The sequence below is a fragment of the Plecotus auritus genome (genome assembly GCF_963455305.1).
Source record: "Plecotus auritus genome assembly, chromosome: 1".
Taxonomy (NCBI): domain Eukaryota; kingdom Metazoa; phylum Chordata; class Mammalia; order Chiroptera; family Vespertilionidae; genus Plecotus; species Plecotus auritus.
The window spans coordinates 76,437,239-76,455,309 of NC_137770.1; positions in this window are offsets into that span (position 1 = coordinate 76,437,239).

The following is an 18,071-nucleotide window of genomic DNA, read 5'->3' on the forward strand; positions in this document are numbered from 1 at the left end:
CAGGGAGGTGTGTCCCTCAGCCCAGCCTGCACACTCTCCAATCTGGGACCCCTCAAGGGATGTAGGGCTGCCAGTTTAGGCCCAATTCTGGTAGGATCCGGCCTAAATGGGCAGTCAGACATCCCTCTCACAATCCAGGACTGCTGGCTCCCAACTGCTTGCCTGCCTGCCTTCCTGATTGCCCCTAACCATTTCTGCCTGCTAGCCTGATCACCCCCTAACCACTCCCCTGCCAGCCTGATTGATGCCTAACTGCTCCCCTGCCAGCCTGTTTGCCACTAACTGCCCTCACCTGCAGGACTGGTCACCCATAACTGCCCTCCCCTGCAGGCCTGGACCCCCCGACTGCTCTCCCCTGCAGGCCTGGGTCCCCCCCAACTGCCCTTCCCTGCAGGCCTGGTTGCCCCCAACTTCCCTCCTCTGCTGGCCTGATCACCCTTAACTGCTCTCTCCTGCTGGCCTGATTGCCCACAACTGCCCTCCCCTTCAGGCCTGATCCCTCCCAACTGCCCTCCCCTGCTAGCCATCTTGTGGTGGCCATCTTGTGTCCACATGGGGCAGCCATCTTGTGTGTTGGAGTGATGGTCAATTTGCATATCACTCTTTTATTAGATAGGATAGAGGCCTGGTGCATGGGTGGGGGCCAGCTGGTTTTCCCTGAAGGGTGTCCTGGATCAGGGTGGGGGTTTCCTTGGAGCATGGGGCGGCCTGGGCGAGGGGTCTGTGGTGGTTTGCAGGCCAGCCATGCCCCCCGGCGACCCAAGCAGAGGCCCTGGGATTTGGGATTTATTTACCTTCTATAATTGAAACTTTGTAGCCTTGAATGGAGCCAAGCCTCCTGCTTGCTTCGTGGCCGCAGCCATTTCTGTTGGAATTTATTTATCTTCTATAATTGAAACTTTGTAGCCTTGAGAGGATGCCAAGGTAGGCCAGGGCTGCAGAAACTTGGCTTCCTCCATCGCAGGGGGCAACTCAGGCCTCCTGCTCTCTCCAGCTCCATGGCTGCCACCATTTTTGTTGGGATTTATTTATCTTCTATAATTGAAACTTTGTAGCCTTGAGTGGAGGCCTGGGCCGTCCAGGGTGTGCAGAAAGCTTGGCTTCCTCCATTGCCGGGGAAACCCAAGCCTCCTGCTCACTCCGTGGCCACAGCCATCTTGGTTGGGTTAATTTGCATACTCACTCCTGATTGGCTTGTGGGTGTGGCTTGTGGGTGTAGCAGAGTGGTGGTTAATTTGCACATTACTCTTTTATTAGATAGGATGATGCCTTACAGATTTCATGGCTGGAGCAAGACAGGTATAAAATGAGCCTGGAATACCTTCTGGTACCTAACAGTGAGGAAGTGCCCACAAAAAACGAGGGGGCTGTCAAAAGGGACATGGAGCCAGTGTGAAGGGGCTTCCACTGACCAAGTCAGAGATAATCTGAGCATCCAAATAATTAAACATGTAATGGATTATAGTATGCAAAATAAAATAAGAACACATGAGTCTAAAATGATAAATAGATCAATAAATAAAAAGAGAAAGTTTTTATTTACAGCAGTACATCAACTAATAAATATGGAAAGAATGATGAAATTTTTAAAAATGCCATTTTGCAATCATCACAGAAAAAATGAGTCAGGCAAGAATCACCAATGAATGATAAATTTAGTGAAGGAAAGTTAATGAATAACAGGATATTTATATTTTATAGAGGTATCTCACTGTACTTAACCAGAAAACGGTAAATCTTAACTGTGTAGTGGAGAAAACAGCTCTTTAAGCAAGTGATTAAAACTAACATGACTCAAAAAGGTGATTTGTCTCTAATGTGAGATCGTGAAAAGAACACAACCACACTTCTTGGTATTCCAGCTCCAAATGCACAACCTGAATGTGGTCATGTGACACATCATGCAAACCCATGTTGAGGGACTTTCTATAACATAACTGGCCTGCATTATTTAAAAGCAAGACCAAGTAACTATTTCACATTAAAGGAGACTAAAGAGACATGACAACTGTGATTTGTTATCCTGGACTGAATTCTGCACTGAAAAAAATAGCTATAAAGGGCATTATTGAGTCCTTTATAATAGGTGAAATTGTAGTGTAAACTTTTTTGTGGAGAAACAAAAATATTATTTATTCGTTGACACTCAGGATCCCAGTGAAAGACAAAGAATTTATTTCAAACAAATATACAAGTTTGACAAAAGAAGTACGAGCAAGACCTAAGTGATCTTCCTGCTGTAGCATCATCTCAATGCATCCTTTTCTAACTATGTGTTTATCCAAAATATAACTACCTAGTTAATAAACTACATACTGTGGTGTACTACATAATAAAACTAAAATAAAAAAATTACTGGAGCTCATACAAACAAATCATTGTGATTAAATTATGGTTTCTTTATAGACATAATCATTCTGTTGATTACTCTGATTTAATCATAGAGCCCTATAAATGTGTGATTATTCTGAAAATTTAATGGAATGATAATCAACTCTTAATTTCAAATTTTCCAGAAAACCATCTACTGCAAAATACTTTTAAAAAGTATGTAGCTATAAAAGTGTGGAAATTTCAGAAAATATTTGCTTCCAGAATTATAGTTCGTGTTTTTTTCCGTGTTTCCATCTTCTGAGTTTTTTCTATTGAGTTTATTGGAATGACATTGGTTGTAATATGGACTTTTGATTAGATAAAAGGATATCAATGTTAAATTTTCTCAATTTTATAACTATACTTTAGTTATGTAAAAAAAGACATACTGAAATGTAAATGAGTAAAGTAGCATGGTATATATATCACCTGTTCTTAATTGTCAAGGGAGAAGTATGGAAAAAGGGGAAGAATGCTAAAGCAAATGTTGCAAAATTATATAAAAATGGATGAATTGGGGGAAAGGGTGCACAGGACAAATGCATACTTACTGCAACTTTTCTGTAAGTTTGAAATTATTTAAAAATAAGATTAAAAAATGAGTGTGAAAAAAAACCTAACCCACTGAAAGTTCTTAGTAAAAGTCAACTATCGTCATCATCATCTTCATCACCACCACAACAGGTTGGGAAATTGTTGCAGCATTTCAAGTAAGAGATGATGGAGGACCTCTTCTCAGGCACCAGGCATTGGAAATAGGGATGGAGTAGACAGGAAATGTTCAAGTTAGCCACACCAGATATTCTAGCAATGACATGCAAATGCTCCATGCTATAGGATGCCACATGCCTACATGACACATCACATCAATTCATATAGCACGTGGCCAGTTCTTACCATGCAAATGAACTTTCTATGGGATACCCCTCGTGGGTGCCAACCTTCTACCCAACTATGTGCAGTTGGCTTCTGTGCCCTATGGGACTTCTGTAGGGACAGTAATGGAGAGAACAGGCTATTCATTTCAGACAGACGAAGACCTTCTTTTACCTCTCTTTTCTTCTCTTAGGGAGAAAATGAGAAGAGAGAGAAAAAAGAGAAAGGGAGAGCAATGAGAATTGTTATGAGAACAACTCAGAATGGGTATTCTATACGACATCTCCTTGCTCTATTTCTGCAATCTTTTCCTGACTGACAGCCCCTTAGTCCCCAGTTGTTTGTGCCTGAGCCTGACGCTCTTTCTAGACTGGAAGAAGGTGAGGTAGCTCACCTCCTCTCTCAGGTTTTCTTTTGAAAGTCCTATGGTTTAAGATCAACAGAGTGACTCATTTGTGGCTGTAAATCTGCAGTCAGTTCAGGGTGAGACAGGATGAAAAGCTGTCAAATGGATTATCTCAACAAAACGCTGATTGCTTGGTTAAAGCTTGTTTGTGCAAATAAATCGAGTTTTATCAGAGATAGCATTATTTAAAGCCTCCAGTATTTCCTGTTTGCTGACAGGGTAAAACCCAAGATGACTTCCTATCACCATGAATGATTTCACCTTGCCAAACCTCCCACATGCCAATACTCAAATCCCACTGGACAACTTAGGAGGCCACCAGTTCCTAGTTCCCTCTCCTGTGGCTTTGCTCATGCTACTATGAATCAAGTTCCAGAGTCAACTCAAATGCCCTGTATTTCAGGAAGCCCTCCTTGATACCGCAAAGCAGAATGGAACTCTCTTTGGTCTACATAGAGTATTTCCCCATATCTACACAAATATATTGTCATAAAAAACTTAACATAAAAATGACAACTTTTATTAAATTCCCTTTTAGCCTTTTCTTTCTATGCTTATGTCTTGAAAAGACTTAAAGAACTAGAAATAGAAATATTTCAGGAGTGAGTAATTATTGGATGTTTGTTAGAGAGAGATGAAGGAAAACATGAAATTAAACTCTGGGTTACACTTCCTCTTTATTCCACTTCCAAAAGTAGAGCTTCTAAAATAGACGCTTCTATTAATGATGTCAGTCAGCTGACCATTTGTCTGTCCCTAAAGATGGAGTTGGAAGGACAACAATTTCTGAAGACACACTATCTGTGAGGTTTGGTGTAAAACTCTGTAAGAAAATTAGGGAATCTAATATTGATATATGAAAATCATTTTATTTTTAAAAACTTAGGCTCCTTTCCAGAGCATTAATTTTTATGTCATATTAAGTAGGGATAATGCAGTTTTGTATATAAAAATGTTGCCATTGGATTAGTTACCTTTTCTTTCAGAAATTGTTGTCCTTCCAACTCCATCTTTAGGGACAGACAAATGGTCAGCTGACTGACATCATTAATAGAAGCGTCTATTTTAGAAGCTCTACTTTTGGAAGTGGAATAAAGAGGAAGTGTAACCCAGAGTTTAAGATACCCACTGATAATGAGGGTATTTGAGTGATGGTAATTGCAAGGAGAAAGTCTTAAAGATCTATCTAGAGACCAACCCTCACACTTCAGGCATGCTGCCAGATAAGACTAAAAACAGCATGCAAAATGGCAAGAAAAATATGTTCCTTGGTTTCTTCATTGCCATAAAAGCCATTGGGAAGGACTTAAAGAGATATGCCATTACTGAATGGTAACATTAGACTTCTTTTCCTATGACTTTTGTGAAAGCTTTTGCCATCATGGAATGGAGACAAGAAATACATCTTCAATGAAGTGTAACCCTCTTGTCTATCTACGCATCACCTCCCCCTTCCCCACTCCCCCGCCAATAAAAAGAAAGGTAAAGTAAGTAGGGTTGTAGAATGGTCATCTTGGAACCAGATCAGTAACAACAATACGGTTCCTTTCTTTTCAACTGAGACTGTGAGAATGACAATTTTATTAGTGATATGTGCTTGATTTTTGCACACCCACAAATGATTTGGTAGTGCACAACAAACTTACAGAATGTAGCCACAATTTCTTGCTCCAGGAAATGTCTATCAATTTAATTATTAAATCCAGTTTAATGTTGGTGCCCTTGTGAGCAGAATCTTTAAGATGATATAAACCAGTCCACACTCCATTACTTCACTGACATTTAGCATTTTCCTTGCAGTTGTCAAGATGTATCTCTTTAAATCTAAGGCAATGAGTAAATTACACTGGTTCAATCAGTGAATAAATTAGCCAAAATAGTTGAATGACTTAAAAGTCACTTGACACATTATAAACTAAAACATTGAAGGTAATTGAAAAAAAAAAAGATTGTGTTGTCTTCTGGGCCACTTAATCTCTGTTTCCTTTTCTGTTAAACTAGAGGCCCGGGGGTAGGGGATGGTCCCTCAGCCTGGCCTGCAACAATGCCAGCGTCCCACAGCTTGGCCGGCCTCTGGCCAGAGGCCCGCCCACCTGTCCTCCCTCCCTCCACGGGCCAGGGCATGCAGGATGCTGGGGCTCATCGCTGGGGCGATGCTGCCAGCGTCCAGTGCCCCAGCCACTATGGGAGCTGCCATCTTTGTGAAGGAGTGATGGTTAATTTGCATATTACCCTTTTATTAGATAGGATGGGTATGTTAATACTTTGCCAGGTGGGCTGCATGGTAAAGGATAGAAATAATGCACATAAAATACCTAACATGATAAATAGCTGCTGTGATTTGTTATTATTAACACTATATATTAAAAGTTCAAGTTACCTTGAAAAAATTAAACCATTAATTACTGGTTTATACAAATTTTAAAAATCTATCTAGTACTGTTTTATTTAATCAACGAAAGTGTAATGGCATGAGGCAGCTAAGAGCTGGGTTAATCCAAGTTGTCAAGCAGCTTAAACAGCAAGGCAGCCATTTATTTTAATTTACCTGCCTCCACTTTTAATAACCAAGTCTTTGCGTTTCAGCTGTTTTATGTAATATTTTTTTTTTTTAGTAAATAGCTGATCTAATTGGTATTTTGCTAATAGTAAAAACTGAGTAAGGCAATAATAAAGATTGTTTGAGGAGGGAGGAGGCTGTTTCTAGCTCAACATTTTGTGAAATGAATTGTGAATGAAATAAAGGCAGCATTCTCCTATGGTGGAATCCCCTGTACATTAAGAATACTGGCGGTGTACAGATTGTAAGCAAAGAGGCAATAAATACATCAAAAGAAACTTTAAAAATGATTTTTAGCAAGCCAAGAAAATTGCCAAAGAACTTGGAGACTATATATGTACTAATGCATTTGTCTTTCTGACCTTCTGATCTTGATTAGTTTTTCAATGCCATTGGCATCTCTAAGGTTACAATTTGGTGGAGATTCTGGATTGCAGTTGTGCTGTCAAAGGGTCATTCTTCTTGGTAATAAGGTAGCTAGTGGTCCCTGGGAGAGGAGAAAACAATCAGGTCTTGAAAGCTGAAACACACTGAAGTCGAGAGTAGGTTCTTGGCAGGAGCCCAGCTCCTCTTTCTCAGACCATTCATCATCATTGCAATGAAGGAGAAAATGGTGGGGTCGGCACCTACAGCCATGAAGTGGGGACCCAAATAACAAAGAAACACAACCACCAATACTACAGATGGGATTATATTTTGGGACTGCTCTTGGGGGCATTTTTTGTTTTCATTTCCCACACTGTTGAGTCACATGTTAAGGGATGCAGGTCCCCTTAAAAAAAAGCATGCTGCTTATTTTTGAAGCAAATTATTATCAAATGACTAGGCTTCAAAACATTTCTTAATTTCAATTTGAAGTGAAGTCATTTGAATTTGAAGCATATGCCTTTGCTAAATTGTTGCCAAAAAATAAAAATAAAAAAGAAAGACAACTTATTTTTTTCATTCACTGCTTACAAATCTGTTAACTCAAGATGTGGCAGAAAGTTTAAGTCCTGACAGTAGGGTTTATTTCTTGTGGCCTGGAGTGACCTACCCTCATTATCACTAGTGCGTTTTCATTTCATAAAGCCAAAATAAACTTGCATGCTGTAATTGTTACACTTAGTCTAAAGGAAGATTGTGACTAGCCTGTGAATTGTATCTGTAATTTAAACCTAAGTAAAAGTATTGGACTTAATACCTGAAATTATGCAACTAGAAGAAAACATAGGTGGTAAGCTTATTTTTTAAAATATATTTTTATTGATTTCAGAGAGGAAGGGAGAGGGAAAGAGATAGATAGAAACAACAATGATGAGAGAGAATCATTGATTGACTGCCTCATGCACACCCCACCCCTACTGGGAATGGAGCCCACAACCAGGCATGTGCCCTGATGGGGAATCGAACTGTGACCTCCTGGTTCATAGGCTGACAATCAACCACTGAGCCACACTAGCTGAGCAGGTGATAAGCTTCTTGATATACATCTTGGTGATGATTTATTGAATCTGATACTAAAAATCTCTGCACAGAAAACTAGCAACAAAATGCAAAGACAATCTGCTGAATCAAAAAACATTTGCAAATAATATGTCTGATAAGGGGCTAATATCCAAAATATATAAAGAACTTATACAACTCAATAACAAAATAAAACCCCAAATAATATGATTTAAAAAATAAGCAGAGTATATGAGTAGACATTTTTCCAAAGAAGGCATACAGATGGCAAACAAGTACATGAAAAGATGTTCTATATCATTAATCATCAAGAAAATGTAAATCAAAACCACACCTGTTACAATGGCTATCATAAAAAAGACTAGAAATAACAAGTGTTGGCAAGGATGTAGAGAAAAAGAAACATGTGCACTATTGGTGAGAATGTAAATTGATGCAGACTCTATGGAAAACAATGTTTTCCAAAAAAATTAAAAATAAAACTATCATATTATCCAGCAATTCCACTTCTTGGTATTTATCTGGAAAAAAAAATGAAGATACTAATTCTAAAATAAAATATGCACTTTCATGTTCATTGCATCATTATTTATAACAGCCAAGATATGGAAGCAACCTGTGTCCACCAATGGATTAATGAATAAATAAGATAACTATAGTGGGATATTATTCAGCCATAATAAAGAATGAAATCTTGCTCTTTGCAACAGCATGGATGGACCTGAAGGGCATTATGATAAGTGAAATAAATCAGACAGAGAAAGACAAATACTATAAGGTCTCTTTTATATGTGGCATATATTATATACTGGTGGCTCAGTGCACAAAATTCGTGCATGGAGGGGGGGGTTCCCTCAGCCCAGGCTGCACCCTCTCCAATTGGGGACCTCTTGGGGGATGTCTGACTGCCAGTTTAGGCCCAATTCCTGTGGGATTGGGCCTAAAGTGGCAGTCAGACATCCCTCTCACAATCTGGGACTGCTGGCTCCTAACCGCTCACCTGCCTGCCTGCCTGATTGCCCCTAACTGCCCTCCCCTGCTGACCTGATCTCACCCCTACCTGCCCTCCCCTGCCGGCCTGATTGCCCCCAACTGCCCTCCCCTTCTATCTTGCCCCCAATGGCCCTCCCCTACTGGCCTGATTTTGCCCCCAATGGCCCTCCCCTGCTGGCCTAGTTGCCCCCAACTGCCTTTCCCTGCTGGCCTGATCTCGCCCCTAAATGCCTCTGCCTGCCTGATCACCCCTAACTTCCCTCCCCTGAAGGCCTGATCTCGCCCCCAACTGCCTTCCTCTGCTGGCCAATTTGGTTCTGAATGGTCGGTTTCTATGCCAGTCAGCATCAAAAACTCCACCTCCTAGGCAGCCATTGGCTCCTCACATGTCACCCAGATTTGGTTCTGATTGGTCAGTTTCTATGCCAGTAAGCGTCTCTGGGCTTATCAACGGGGCCTGCTCATAAAGACAGGGCTGATCAGTAGCCCAAGTGGAGGCCTGGAGAGAAATGGAGGCACGGCTGCTGGCCTGTCCTAGAGAGAAAGAGAGAGGCAAGTGCTGATCAACAGCTGCCACACAGGCTATGGATCAGACCCTGCTTCTCTCTTCAGGCCTCTTTCCAGGCCTGATTCGCAGCCCCCTCAGCAGTCAGTTCTGACTTCCGGTTGGTTGAGCCTCCAGTCATGACGAACCCAGGGTTTTTATATATTAGGATATATATATATATATATATATATATATATATATATATATACATACATATGTATGTAAGTCTATATATATAAGTATATAGATCTCTAAATGTACACACACAAAATATATACATACATGTTAAATAATTATAAAAGCAGTGTTTATTAAAATACATTTCATTATCAAAATTGAGCTATCAGCTGTTAAAGTGTGTATATATTTTTTGGACACCCTGTAATATATATAACTCAATAGATTTAGAGAAAAGATTGGAGGTTGCCAGAGGTAGGAGTGTGGGGGAAGTGGGGAGAGATGGATGAACTTGTTATAGAATATAAATTATAAATTGAATTTTAAAAATTAATAAGATGAAGACAACTAATTAAATATGGCATTCTAATAAAGTGTTTTCATGTCTTAATTAATAACAGTGATTTTGAATAAAATCCTAGACAGTATTGGAAAGTCTAGAAGTCTCTTGGATACAATTGCTGCTAGTTTTGTAGAATTAATAAACACTAGGAGCAATATCATTGATGTTAGGAGCAGTTTTTCATACACGTCACATAATGTCTATCAATGTCGCCAGGAGAATTTGGAGCATTTCCTATGTCAGATCGTGGCTCAGACAATAGCATCATTTAGCGTGCAGTCACTGTGTCATACAAGGAGATCATGTCAACATTTCCTAGAAATAAAACAGTGGTTGGAGAGTACTAAAATGAGCAGATAAATAGGTTATGCAACAAGTTATATCACTTCACTGGCAGTTTTTAATATATAGTTTTGTTTAGCTAGGAATAAAAATAAATCATTTTATATTTTTTATTTATTGATTGAATAATGTGTTACTATACTAGTTCTTGACATTTAAAAAAATAACCTGTGTTTGCTAGACATAGGTTTTTCTTGAAGACTCATACAATATCTAGGTTCTAGTTTCAGTTCTGCTATTTTGTGTGACCTTGGGGAAGAGATTTAATATCTTTGAGATTTAACTTCCCCATCTGTAAAATGGGTATAATGTTATTTTTCCATCCCCTCCACAATGTTATTTTCTTTGGTCATAATAGATGTTAAAATAAGCTTAATTATTAATACAAAAACACAAAACATAAGGTTTTATTAAAAATGACAGGAATATACATAGTTCCTGATAGCTGCTAAAACACTACAAACAAAAATGTCTAAAACAGGTCACAAACATAAGAAAAGTAGTTTATAAAAAGAAACAGATTAACTCAATTAAAAAACAAAGAGAAAAAAAGATCACAATAACTTAATGGCAAATAATTTAAAAATAGAGAGTACATGTTAATGTGTATCACTCTATGTTAGATCCTAGGAATATATGCAAAATATTGGGAGAACCTTTCCCTATCCATCTGCAACTTGTCTTCATGCACTAAAATTTCGTCTACCTACATTACCTAAACTAGATTTGGCTTTATTAAACAGTTTCCTCATTGATTTTTCCTATCTTGGAGGTAAAATTTGAATTATTTTCTTAACATTTTATTTTATTATTTTTCTTCATGGCTTATACTGTGGTAAAAAGCTCAAAATATATATCATGAAGATAAGACTTCTTTTATTCCCAAACCCCAGTGATATCTTCTCTCCCTGACAATTATGGTTAGAATTTTAAATATATCATTGTAAATGTATGCTCTGCATATATCTCCACAACCTTTTTCTTATTAACATAATAGCCTATTTAGGTCATAACAGGAAACAGAAGGCACACTCAAGTTTGGAAAATTAGAGGACAGTTTCTTTACTGATCATCAAATACATGGTTATGATATAGAGGCACCACAAGGAGATAGCTGTGGAGAAAGTGAGTGGCCACCTGAACTTGGAAGGGAGAAGTCAGGTAAGGCAGTGAAGCAGCTAGCAGGGAGGGAATGCACACTCAGTCTCACTTTCCTTTCCTCTGGTCCATGCTGGGGCTCCTCACTGGCCAAAGCCATCCAGCAGCCAGAGGACATAGGAGCCCAGTGATATGTGCCATAGAGGTTGGTCTCCAAGGGCAAGGAGCAGAGTGGAAAGTAGAGAGTAGATCAGGATGAGCAACTGGAAGAAATCTGCCAGTTACTCTCTGCCTCTCGCTTTTTACAGTTAACCATATATGTTGGAGGTAATTCCATGTATCAGTACATATAGATCTCTCCCACTCTTCTGAAGGAGGTAATCATTGCATGGATGAAATGTAATTTTTTAATTGGTCTTTATTGCTAAACATTTAGATTGATTTCCTGTCTTTTGCGAACACAAACGCAGCAACAAATATGCTTGTACATATGTCTTTACGAACATGCGTGCTATATCTGTTGTATAAATTCCTAAAGTGAAATTGCTTCCTCATTACTTTAGGGGGCCAAAGTGGATTTTGGGTATTTCTCCAAACAGAAAAATAAATAAATAAAATAGAACTGCTCTCCAATTTCAGCGTGAAGTTGTCAAAATAGTTTTGAGAACGTATTGCCCCCAAATCTTAAATTCCTTATTGCCTAAAAATCCATATTCTTTTGACTTGGTAGAATAGTGTAGAAGTTAAGAATATGTACTCAGTAACTGGGGAGCCTGACTCTGATGAATGACCTTGGGCAAGTTTAGCAAGGTCTCTGTGCTTCAGATTCCTTTTCTGTAAAATGGGGATGCTAATAATACTCGTAGCTACTGCAAAGGACTTTCGGAGGCTTAAGTGAATTGATGTAAGGAGATTGCTTACACCAGTGTGTAACATTACATCAAGGTTGCGCTCTTTCCCAGGAGGCAGAGGGCAGAAGGAGGTCACTGATCAGCTTGGAGTCTCACAGGTGACCTCTTTTACCAAATTGTCTTGAGTACATTACAGTAAGTCCTAAAATCAGGTACAGCCCTTCAGCTGCTCTTCTAGGTTGTTCTAGCTGGGTCTTGCTTTTAAGATGTGGTATGTGGCAATAGAACAGGGCTTAGTCTAGAGCTAATTATTTCCCACTAATGATGAAAGATACTTCCAAATAGTCTACGAAATGCACCATTAATTTTGCATTTTCTAATCTGGGTGCTGGACACAGAAGCTATGTCTAGCCCAGTAAGAGCACCCGGTACTCTTTCCTCTAATCATTTTGGATGGCCCTTTTTCTGGCCTCAGCTAGTTTCCTCACACACTTGCGCTGATCAGTATTTTGCTGAATCTTCAGGGGCATCCCCTGCTGACCTTCTGAGTTCTCTCTCAGCACAGCCCTCACTTCTCTTGGACTTGGTCCTGGAACTCTGGCTTCTTCACTCTCCCCAGACCCTTATCTCCACCTCCTGGACTGTTTGTTGGGCTCTGAGTTCCACCTCCTTGCACTATGGGTTGGAAACTCTCTCAAGGAAATAAGTTGTGTTGATAGCAGAATTCATATCATGTGTTCCCCTTTGCCCAGAGTGCACTGACCTTCACTGCCTGATATAGAGTTACTTGAAAACTGTTGTTTCTTTAAAAAAAATTTTTATTGACTTTTAGAGAGAGAAAGGGAGAGGGAGAGAGAGAAACATTTATGGGAGAGCTTAAGGTGGATCAACTGCCTCTTGCATGGCCCCCAATGGGAATTGAACCCGTAACCCAAACACATTCCCTGACCAGAATCAAATGGCAACCCTTTGGTGCACAGGATGACACCCAACTAACTGAGCCACACCGGGGCCAGGGCTCTTTTCTTTTCCTCTCCCTCCCTCCCTTCCTCCCTTCCTCCCTTCCTCCCTTCCTCCCTTCCTGTCTTTCTTTATTTCACTTACTTGCTTTGTCTTTTCAGTCAGGAGAGTAAACCCAGGTCCTGCTCACCTTGTTTGGAAACAGAAATGCTCCTATCCTGCTTTTTTATGATTCTTTTTATCTCTTTTCCACCCTTTTATTGGGTTGGTTGAGTCTTTATTCAATTTCTTCCCTGTACTGATTTAAAAGTAGTAGGTTTATTTCTAGGTTTGTGTGTGTGTGTGTGTGTGTGTGTGTGTGTGTGTGTGTGTGTTTATCCTTAAACTTTTAACTCGAAGACATGAATTAACTAGTTCTAACATTAATCAGTATCTTTACCTTCACTTCAGACAGAGATTTAATAAAACTTTAATTCTTCCTATTTTACCAATTATTGTCTCAAATTTCAGTTCTACTATTTTTTATTATCCCCCAGATTAATCAGCATTATCATTATTATATCAGGTTGGTGCTTATTTAGGAATGCCCACATATTAATTATTTGCTTTGCTAACTAGTTTTTCTTGCATTTCACTCATTCCATATGTGTTAAATTTCCAGTGGGATTGTGCTAATAATAAATTGTTTTATTTTTTCTAAAAATTTTCTTTATTGAATTATTATTTATCTGGCTATAGATTTTGATGTGGATAATTATTTACTCCCAGAACTTTAAATATATTTTGCCATTATCCTCTGGTTTTTTAATCATTATTGAGAAGTGTGCTGTTAGTTTAATAGGTATTGCCATGAATATGTTATGTCTTTTACTCTGGTTTTCTTTAAAATAACTTCTATGATTTAGTGTTCTGCAATTTACTACAATATGTCTAGGTACCTTTAGGTCAATTTATTTTGCTTAGGATTCATTGTGATGCATGAATTTAATTCTTCAGTTCTACAATATTCTCTTGATAATATCACTTTAAATATTATTCCTTTAATATATGTTCTATTTGTTCCATTAGGCAAGTTTCAGAAACTTTTATTTTATCTTCCATGTCTCTTTCATGTATTTCATCTCTTTATTTCTCTTCCCTTTATTTTGAGGAATTCATTCAGTTCTATTTTCTATTTCTTCACATCTGTTTGGTACCTCTTGAAAGTTCTTTTAATTCATTTTTATTCCTCCTTTTGTATTTTAAAATAATTTTAAATACTTATTATAAAGTTTCTATGTGATTATTTTCTTTTATGGAGTTTTTGAGATCTAATTCTGCTGTCTGACTGCTAACCCTTTCAAACAGTCATGGCAGATTGCTTCTTTTTGTATTTCATAATTTTGGATTGTCACCTCATGTCATCTGAGCTTTATTTGTGGAAATTCTGCATCTTGTGTTGAGAGTGTGTTTTTCCAGAGAGGTTTTGCATTTACTTTTCCCAGCTGGCCTAGTAATATTACCCACACAGAACAACTTTTCGCATTGCCTTCTTTTTATAGTTATGTATTTGTTTACTTACCTATCTATTTTCATATTGCCTTTTTGACGAGATGCCTAGATCATGCATTATAAACCTTGTGTGTATTTAATATATTTTGTATATGCATCACATGTATAGTAAATGTAAATAAATATGGACATAAATAAAACCTTTGTGAGAATACAAATTCTCAAGGATATCCCATTGACTTTATTTTGTTGACTGTGTTTGTGTTTCTTGGCCAGTTCCACACTATTGTAATAATTGCCACCTTATATTGTACTGTGGCCTAGGATGAAGAAATATTCCTTACTTACTAACCCTTATTCATTTCATCCCATATTCCATACTTACTGTTTGAAAAAATAAGATTCCTCATCACTTTGCTGCTAATAGGTACATGTTTTTACGTCTATCTTTTCACAAACTACCTAGTCCTTCAGAAGTTGGAGATCTTATAAACCCAGTCATGTATTTGAAAAGATGTATGCCATTTATTAAGTGGGAAGTTATATTAATTAGCTGTTATTACTTTGAAACAAATGAAATTTTGTCAATAAGCTTTTTCTTCTGTCTCACATGCCTGTAAACCTACTAGACCTGCTCTGCTTTTTGTGGCTCTCAGAGCATGTACTCAATAATATTACATTTCTTTTTTTAAAACATTTCTTTTTAAAAATATTTTTATTGATTTCAGAGAGGAAGGGAGAGAAAGAGGGAGAATGAAACATCAATGATGAGAGAAAATCATTGATCGGCTGCCTCCTGCATGCCCCACACTGGGGACAGAGCCTGCAACTGGGTATGTGCCCTGACGGGGAATCGAACTGTGACCTCATGGTTCATAGGTTGATGCTCAACCACTGAGCCATGCCAGCCAGGCAATATTATATTTCTTTAATTAACAATGAGGTGTGGATCTCATTTATTCAATTCTTGTTTAATGTTTTTCATGAATGTGCCCTTTTGGAGGTAACATATCTGTTTGATAATGTAATTTTTCCTCCCATTTTTTTTTATCATCAAGTCAATAAAATATAGATATCATTACATTTCCCATGGAAAATATTTAAACTCAGTTTGAATAACATTATAAAGTTTACTATGATCATTGAAGTAGAAGTGTTGCATTCAAACTTTAATGTGTATCAGAATTACCAGAAAAGACTGTTAATGATGGAGATTTCTAGGCCTTAGTGCAGTCCTGTTGAATCAGATTCCTCAGAGATGGGGCACAAGAACCTGTATTTTTAACAAGTCTCCCTGGATGATGCTCCTAAAGGCGAATGTTTAGGAACCATTGAAACAGATTGATCTTGGCCAACAATTTGCATTAGCATAAATGATGTTTCTAATATTACTCTTCTATATTCATTTTACTTTAAACAATGTTTTCTCCCAGGATTTACCAGGAAGATTACTAAACAATAAGCCTTAAACAGAGTGCTTAAACTACTGGATTTAAGATAAAAATAATGTAACTTTTTTCCAGTTGATGATGTATAAAATACTTCAGAAAATGGAGTTCAGATACTATTTATTTCTTGCAGGGGTCCTCAAACTTTTTAAACAGGGGGCCAGTTCACTGTCCCTCAGACCATTGGAGGGCCGGACTATAGTTTAAAAAAAAAAAACTATGAACAAATTCCTATGTGCACCGCGGGCCCGGGACGAGTCGGCTGCTAAGCAGGACAGGCAGCAGCACCTGGCGGGACTGGATAAATGTCCTCGGCGGGCCGCATGTGGCCTGCGGGCCATAGTTTGAGGACCCCTGCTTTAGGGCATCTGCATAGATTCAATCCAATCATTACAAGCAGTATCTTGAGTCAGTCTGGTTAGTAACTAACCACTTTTTTAATAGAATTCTTGAATTTCACTATAGCCAATCTTGTCTTGTGTCCAACTATAAAAAGTCTGGTTAATTTTCTAATAATGCTAGAGAGCTTTTTCTGACAAGTTGTGTAGCACAATAAGAGCAGTTTCCTTTAGACTGGCAGTAAGAAACTGCTTTCTGTTCCTCAATCCGATGGTTCATTTGGCTTATTATTTAAAAACTAGAGGCCTGGTGCACGAAATTCGTGCACAGAGGGGGGTGTCCCTCAGCCCAGCCTGCACCCTCTCCAATCTGGGACCCCTCTCACAATCCAGGACTGCTGGCTCCCTACTGCTCGCCTGCCTGCCTTTCTGATTGCCCCTAACCGCTTCTGCCTGCATCCTGATCACCCCCTAACCACTCCCCTGCCAGCCTAATTGATGCCTAACTGCTCCCCTGCTAGCCTGTTTGCCCCTAACTGCCCTCCCCTGCAGGCCTGGTACCCCCCAACTACTCTCCCCTGCAGGCCTGGGTCCCCCCCAACTGCCCTTCCCTGCAGGCCCAGTCACCCCCAACTTCCCTCCTCTGCTGGCCTGGTCACCCCTAACTGCCCTCCCCTGCAGGTTTGATCACCCCCAACTGCCCTCCCTTGCAGGCCTGGTCCCTCCCAACTGCCCTTCCCTGCTGGCCATCTTGTGGTGGCCATCTTGTGTCCACATCAAGGCAGGATCTTTGACCACATGGGGGCAGCCATCTTGTGTGTTGGAGTGATGGTCAATCTGCATATTACTCTTTTATTAGATAAGATAGAGGCCTGGTGCATGGGTGGGGGCCAGCTGCTTTGCCTGAAGGGTGTCCCGGATCAGGGTAGGGGTTCCCTTGGGAGTGGGGTGGCCTGGGTGAGGGGCCTGTGGTGGTTTGCAGTCTGGCCACGCCCCCCGATGACCCAAGCGGAGGCCCTGGGATCTGGGATTTATTTATCTTCTACAATTGAAACTTTGTAGCCTGGAGTGGAGGCAAGCCTTCTGCTCACTCCATGGTGGCAGCCATTTCTGTTGGGATTTATTTATCTTCTATAATTGAAACTTTGTTGCCTGGAGTGGAGGCCTAGGCTGGCCAGGGCTGCAGAAGCTTGGCTTCCTCCATCGCCGGGGGCAACCCTAGCCTCCTGCTCTCTCCAGCTCTGTGGCTGCCGCCATTTTTGTTGGGATTTATTTATCTTCTATCATTGAAACTTTGTAGCATTGAGTGGAGGCCTAGGCCGGGAAGGGCAGGTGGAAAGCTTGGTTTCCTCCATTGCCAGGGAAACCCAAGCCTCCCTCCTGCTCTCCATGGCCGCAGCCATCTTGGTTGGGTTTATTTGCATATTCACTCCTGATTGGCTGGTGGGTGTGGCTTGTGGGTGTAGCGGAGGTATGGTCAATTTGCATATTACTATTTTATTAGATAGGATGGGGACAATAAGCTCCCCAGGATGACTTTCCTTCAGCATTGACTAGTCTCTGCATTGGCTGATCACACAAACTGACCACATTGCCACTTGTTTCTGGTTCTTGAGGCAGGAAACGTGACTCAGTATTCCATAATGGGAGGGAATATTGCAACATCTAGGTTTAAAGGAGACTTTCTTTGCTTGATTGCTTGCTGTAGGGATATGTAAACAAAGTTGTCAGAAATTTTCTTCTCCTTCTCATGTTTTCTTCAGTGTTTATGATTCCTTTTTATTAAAACAATACTTTGATAATCAATACTTCTCTGCCTATT